The sequence below is a fragment of the Passer montanus genome, unplaced genomic scaffold (assembly GCF_014805655.1).
Source record: "Passer montanus isolate IOZ18808 unplaced genomic scaffold, ASM1480565v1 scaffold109, whole genome shotgun sequence".
NCBI lineage: Eukaryota > Metazoa > Chordata > Aves > Passeriformes > Passeridae > Passer > Passer montanus.
In genome coordinates, this window is record NW_024357502.1 from 2,174,036 (window position 1) to 2,181,826 (window position 7,791).

A 7,791-nucleotide genomic window follows, 5' to 3' on the forward strand; every position below is an offset into this window, starting at 1 on the left:
GGATGAGCTCCTCCACAGACCTTGAATTTGACATTTGTTCCCCACCCCTATCTCCCTTCAACCTGAAGCACAAGAGCATTTTCTCGTTCAAAAATGTATTTTTTACTTCATGAGCAAAAAGCTTTTCTAAAAATCCTCTCTTCACTAAATCCATGCAAATCCTTCAGTGCTGTTTCTAAAGATACAGGAAATGCTTCAAAAAAGAAAAGTGTTGGTGTAACTGCACACATCTTGTTATGAACTGGGATAATTTTTTTCTTTAATTATCAATTAAAAGACAATTTTTTTTTCTTATTTTTTCTTTAGTTTTGTTCCCAGCAGAATTAGTAAAAGTTTTAGAAGGATTGACACAGTTGGGCTCTGGCCTGTCATTTGTGGGGTGTGTTCAGCTCACACAAACAGCTCTTTTATGGTCTCCAAGGAGACAAGACACTGATTTCCCACAGCCTCCAGCACTTTGGAGTAAGAATTTCTGTAAGGCTTGGGAAGAGCAAGAAATCATCACAGAAAAAAAAAAATCTGAATTTTTAAGATTCCTTAGGATGCCTGTCAGTGCAGGCAAAACAAGAGTGATCACAGCCTGAATTTGAAAACTGGGATTAACACTTCAGAGCTGATGAAAATGTTATAAATACAGATGTAGATCATGTAGGTATCTTGCTTTGATTAGTCCTCTGGTATAATTTGATTGTCAAATGCAAAAGTGCCAGATACCACTTTAATCAGTGTCTCTCCTGAAGCTTTTCAATTTACAGCAGATTTTACTCAATTACTTCACTGGAGCTGGGAATGCACTTGTCTGTCTGAATTTTTTCTGATGAGGCTTCAGTGCTAGTGAACTCTGCAAGCCCCCAGAGCTTCCTCAAATAAAGGAGACAAAACCAATCCTGTCACAAATCCACGAGAGTTGGGCCTTAGCATTGGTTTCAGGGAGGAAAATTAATTTTGATGCTGAAGCAGAAAGTGTTTTCCTAATTTTGAATGAATTCTCTCATTCTTGGCACTCTGCTTATTTGTATTCCCAAACTATTACTGCAGAGCTGCTGCTCATGCTCCATCTACATTTATTCCTGTGCAGAGCACTAAATGAGAGGAATATTTGTTCTTACTGACTTGGAGCTCTAAATTTAAAACCTGTGTGGATGTGGCACTGATGAATGTGGTTAAATCGTGGATTATTAAGGACTATGCTTATTTTAAAGTGGTTTTGTTAAAATAGCTCCTTACCACTAAATTTAATTTCTTCATAATTGTGGTGTCTTAATTAATCTCTGCTTCTTAATATTGATGTGATTTATATGCATGTCTCTACAATATTTGACAATATTTGACCTCTTTTATAGCTCCAGTGAGGCTGGAGAATGGAGGAATTCTGTGGAAGTAGTTGCTGTGGTAAAAAAATTCTGTGGTAAAATGACATTTTCATTTAGGCATTGGGTGGACTGACAGAACCCATCCCGAGGGATCCTCCACAATTCCATGAGAATTGGGTAAACTGCAAGTTCTGGCAGCTGATTTGACATTAAGTTATTGCTCAATAAAGCAGAACTCTCCAGGTGTCAGGGCTGGTGATGTGCATTTTGCTCAATGCAAGGAGACACAAATTGTGCAGAACTAGAAAGAGGCAGAAAGGAAATTTCTTTATAGTGAGCGATTTGTGACTGCTGAGGACATTCTGCAGTTGCACACCATCCTATGTGCTTAGTTTGTTATAAAAAGAAATTATTAAATAATATCCAGGTCTAAAAAGGCATAGCACCAAAGCCACTGGTTAAAGAGGATTGAGGATAATTGGTTTTAAAAGGTGAAATTTTCAGAGTAAGCTTCAAACCCCTGGGAAACAGGAATATTCTCATGTGGAAAACAGACCAAGCTGCATAACTGAGGGTTTACTAGAGAATAAACTGGCTGTGCAGTGTGGATGGCCTCTGGTGTGAACAGTTTTTTCCACCTAGCCTAAAAAGGAAGGTATTTCTTTAAAAAGGTCAGGGTGAACAGAAGAATAAAGACAAAAAAGCAGAAGAGTTTGCAGAAAATCAAGCTACTGGAAACAAAATTATTCCAGATCCTGTATAATAGAAGATATTATGTGTTACTCTATTCATCAGTGCTATAATCAATCATAAATAAATGGCTTTAGGCTTGTGCTTTTATTGACATAAAATCATCAAACCTTAGCAAGAATTGTCGCTTCATATTAGTGTTAAAATCACTCATTATAACCTTTAGAGGTTCTTGGTTTTGTGTTTTTTTTTTTTTTTCCTCAAAGAAGAGCAACTATAACATTGTAGGAAAAAAGGCATTTTTATATCCTGAATCACTAAAAATGAGTAAAAATAGCAAAACCTTAAGGGAGCAGCAGAGAAAGGACAAACTGCTACAGAATTCCCAGGTGGAATTTTGTGGAAAAGCAGCCAACTCAAACCCCACCAGGAGAGCTGGGCTATCAGGGTGTGAGTGACAGGCTGCAATTGCCAGAATTCAATGTTCTAAGAACTGTAATAACTCAGTGATCAGATTATGGGCACGGCTAACGAAGCCTCACGGGGCAGCTGCTCCATCTTCCCTGGCATCTTAATCAAGAATCCGGGCTGACACCTTGTCAACACACTGATAAAAACCTGCATAATTCATGGGCAGGGCGTGCTGCAGGCAGGGAATCACCACTGAGGCTCCACGGAAAATCCTGGGCTGGAATTGTCCTCCATGGCTCCTACAACCTCAGCTCTTCTACCCTGGATGTCACCTCAGGGTCTAAAGTTTCAATCTTACTGTGACATTTTCATATTTCCTGTACTGTTTTGGGTTTGTTTTGTTTTGTTTTGTTTTGAAAGCTTTAGGCAGCAACACGCCCTCACTGGTGGCTGCATCCTGGGAGGAAGGGAAGGCAGCACTTGTCCCACAGGAAATCCTGTGGCATGTCCCACCTGGAACAGCACGATGTGCCCAGGTGGCTCTGGCTTTTGGGGACTCTGCAGGGACTGGGAGAGCTGTGCTGGGATGGACTGGGACTGGGACAGCTGGAGAGGGACATGAACAGCTGTACTGGGCTGTACTGGGATTGGGAAAGCTTGACAGGGACTGGGACACCTGTACTGGGACTGGGACAGGCTGGGATGGACTGGGACTGGGACAGCTGGAGAGGGACATGAACAGCTGTACTGGGCTGTACTGGGATTGGGAAAGCTTGACAGGGACTGGGACACCTGTACTGGGACTGGGACAGCTGGGCAGGGATAGGGACACCTGTACTGGGCTGTACTGGGATTGGGAAAGCTTGACAGGGACTGGGACACCTGTACTGGGACTGGGACAGCTGGACAGGGATAGGGACAGCTGTACTGGGCTGGACAGGGACACCTGTACCAGGCTGTACTGGGGTTGGAACACCTGCACTGGGCTGTAATGGGATTAGGAAAGCTGTACTGGGCTGTACTGGGACTGGGATAGCTGGACAGGTATAGGGACACCTGTACTGGGATTAGGACAGCTGTACTGGGCTGTACTGGAATTGGGAGACCTGTAGTGGGCTGTACTGGGATTAGGATACCTGTACTGGGCAGTACTGGGATTGGGACACCTGTACTGGGATTAGGACAGCTGTACTGGGATTAGGATAGCTGTACTGGGCTGTACTGGGACTGGGACAGCTGGACAGGGATTGGGACACCCGTACTGGGATTGGGAAAGATTGACAGGGATTGGGACACCCATACTGGGCTGTACTGGGATTGGGAAAGCCTGACAGGGACTGGGAAAGCTGTACTGGGCTGTACTGGGACTGGGATAGCTGGACAGGTATAGGGACACCTGTACTGGGATTAGGACAGCTGTACTGGGCTATAATGGGACTGGGACACCTGTACTGGGCTGTACTGGGACTGGGACATCTGGACAGGGATAGGGACACTTGTACTGGGATTAGGACACCTGTACCAGGCTGTACTGAGGTTGGAACACCTGCACTGGGCTGTACTGGGATTAGGACAGCTGTATTGGGCTGTACTGGGATTGGGACACCTGTACTCAGTTGTACTGGGATTAGGACAGCTGTACTGGGCTGTACTGGGATTAGGACACCTGCACTGGGCTGTACGGGGATTAGGACACCTGTACTAGGCTGTACTGGGATTAGGACAGCCGTGTGTGCCTGAAGGGTGGCCAAGCCCCCTGTGGGCTCCCTCACAGCCCACCCTGTGTTTCCCAGACATTTCTCCTTGCTGCCATCCATTTTCTCTGCACTGGATGCTGTGGGAAGGATGGATGGGGAGGGAAGCACCTGGTCCAGCTTTTCCCCCAGCCTAGAGCCTTGATGGGACATTTTAGTGCTGCAATTAAAGCAAAACCAGGAATAAACTCCTCTGCCTGATCTCTGTTTCCTAAGGTGCACCTTCCACCCCTGAACTGGGTTTTCCCCCACATTTCCCTTCAAGTTTGCTCCACACCAACCACACCAACAGCGCCCGAGGCTGCTGCCCTTGGAGGCCTTAATTGCATTTACAGAGGAAATGAGAATTAATTATTAACTTCCCACGGGAGCAACTCCCACAGGAGGCTGATGTTTTCCACCTCCCAGCTCCCAAATACCCTCAACAAGGCTTTTCCTGAGGGATTTGGGACAGAATTTCCCTGAGGAATTCGGGACTGAATTTCCCTGTGGGATTTGGGATGGAATTTCCCTGAAGGATTTGGGACAGAATTTCCCCAAGGAATTCGGGACTGAATTTCCCTGAGGGATTTGGGACTGAATTTCCCTGTGGGATTTGGAGCAGAATTTCCCAGATGGATTTGGGGCAGAATTTCCCTGAGGGATTCGGGACAGAATGTCCCTGAGAAATTTGGGACACATTTTCCCTGAGGGATTCAGGGCCGAATTTCCCTGAGGGATTTGGAATGGAATTTCCCTGAGGAATTTGGGACCAAATTTTCCCGAGGGATTTTGGACAGAATTTCCCAGAGGGATTCGGGGCCGAATTTCCCTAAGGAATTGGGGAGCGAATTTTCCTGAGCGATTTTTGGACAGAATTTCCCTGAGGGATTCAGGACCGAATGTCCCTGAGGAATTTGGGACGGATTTTCCCTGAGGGATTTGGGGCACAATTTCCCTGAGGAATTCGGAGCCGAGTTTCCCTGAGGGATTTGAGATGGAATTTCCAAGGGATTTAGGATGGAATTTCCCTGAGGAATTTGGATGGAATTTTGCTGAGGAATTCGGGATCGGATTTCCTTGAGGATTTTGGGATGGATTTTCCGAGGGATTTAGGACGGAATTTCCCTGAAGGATTTGGGACAGAATTTCCCTGAGGAATTTGGGACGGATTTCCCCTGAGGGATTCGGGGCCGGAGCTCCTTTCCCGCGGCCGGGCCGGGCCCTGCCCGGGGCCGCTGCCGCTTCCCGGTCCCGCCTCATCCCGGGGCTGTTCCCGTGGGAATGCCGCCCTCCGGGCCCGGACCCACCTGGGCGGGCCGTTTATCCCTGTTCTGGCCCAAATCCCGTTTAAATCCCGTTTAAATCCCGGGTGGATCCCGGGCGTGCGGGGCCTGCGCGCATGCGCAGCCAGCGCTTCCCTCAATCCCGAATTTGGGATGCTCGGGAAAGCCGGGATCGCTCTCCTTCCCAAAAAATTGCATTTTGAGACCCTCCCAGCGCATCCAGCACTGGTTGAATTGTTTTTCCTTTCACCACCCCATCAGCCAAACGTTAATTTTGCCAAAATGAACCCCGGCGAGGCTCAATTAAAGCCAGAGTTGGAATGTTGGACATCTGGGATTGGGAATTTATGGCTCTTCAAGGAGTCTGGAGGGACCAGGAGATGCAGAAGGGATCGAGGGATGGAAAGTTGGAAAATTCCATAGAAAAAGATGATTAAATGTTGGAACCGTGATTACTGAGAATTTCTGTGCTGGCAGGCACTGACCCCCAAGAGAACACTGCATTTAAATTAAAGCCATAGAGAAAACTTCCAAAATTAAATGATAGAACTAACATTATGAGTGTATCGTTTCAATAAAAGTGTGTAATATCACATAGTAGAAAACCTGTGTTTAAAATGTTAGTATATAGTAATATATATATAACAAAATAATTTTTAAGGCAGAAGCTGGTCCTTCCTCACCTTCTTTTTCATAAGTAGTATTGTGTAATTTAAGTAGTATTGTGTAATTAGATAAAAAAGTCCATACTGTGAGCCACGAGTAGTTAGTTATTAAGTTAAAATAAAAATAACTTAAGTATCATTTCTTAATTTCTTAAAAATCCCTCTTTGAAGGGGAATTGTGTGTTTTGGAGATAAAAATTTAATAGCATCAGTTCGCAGCTGTGCCAGTTCAGTGACTGCAAAAGGAAATCCAGGATTTCTCTAGAGGGAAGGTTTTTATTTGAGTATGTAAACAAAGGCACATCTTTTTATTGTAAAGTGAATTATTGAGATTTGGGGTTGGTTTTCTTCTTTACTCTTTACATTTTCACTCTTGACTTCCAGTTCCACTGTGGCATGAGGGAAGGGATGAGTAGGGAATCAAGGGGGGCAGGTGGACGCTCACAAAAAAGGAGTTTACAGCCCCAAAAATGCCTGAAAACTCACAGGGTGTGTGTAAATTCTAAAACCTTTACACTGTGTGTGTGTGTGTGTGTGTGTGTGTGTGTGTGTGTGTGTGTGTGTAAATTCTAAAACCTTTGAAATTCCTCATCTTTATACAGTTTTATATATATTTTATATATTGACAAAAATATATATTTATAAAAGAAATATATTATATAAGATATATTTTATGTATTGAGAAAAAGATAATGTAATTATATTTATGATATATATTTTATATATAGTATATATTATATAGATCTCATATATATAAAATATAAAATATAATTATATCTATATCTGTTATATATTTTATAGATATAATTATATATATTATATAATATAATATGTATAATTATATTATACATATTATAATTATCTATAAGTAGATATAATGATTATTATATTATATTATATTATATTATATTATATTATATTATATTATATTATATTATATTATATTATATTATATTATATTATATTATATTATTATATTAGCAAATATATACATTTACATATTGACAAAACTAATATAGATAAAAATTGATTTCAAAATAAAACGCCGTGTCTGCTGTATTATATACACGATTTTAGGACATAAGAAAGCTCTGGCTATAGAACCGTAGGGTTCGAAAGGGCAAATATAACTTCTGTATTTATAAATTAAAAGAATAAAAGGTGAGGAAAGATCAAGTCCGGGATGGCGGCTTGCCTTCAGTCGCTGCTGCCACCACGTGGTGAAAATGAGGAACTGCACCCACCATGAGTCAGTGGCACGACAACCCAAAAAAACCCCAAAACCACACAAAAAACCCCCCCGTAACAGAACAAAAAACGAAGCAAACCAAACCATAAATTCACAAAAATCCCCCCAAAAATCCGAATCGCCTTTCCAGCCGTAATTAAAAGTGGGATGGAACAAAGCCAGCCGCGCATGCGCAGTGACTTTTCCTGCTCAGTGCTTCCGCCCTGTGGCGACAGCCCGGTACTGCAAGTGGGCGCTGTGTCCCGTTTATTGCGGATTTTAGGGGATAAAATGAACATTTTGGGAATAAAATGAACATTTGGGGGGATAAAATGAACATTTAGGGGATAAAATGAACATTTGGGGGATAAGGTCTGAGTTATCTGCGCTGGAGGAAATGAAAACTTTGATGTGAAATTGAGGGGATTAATAGGTGATATTTTGAGGGGTAAAATTGAGGTTGTC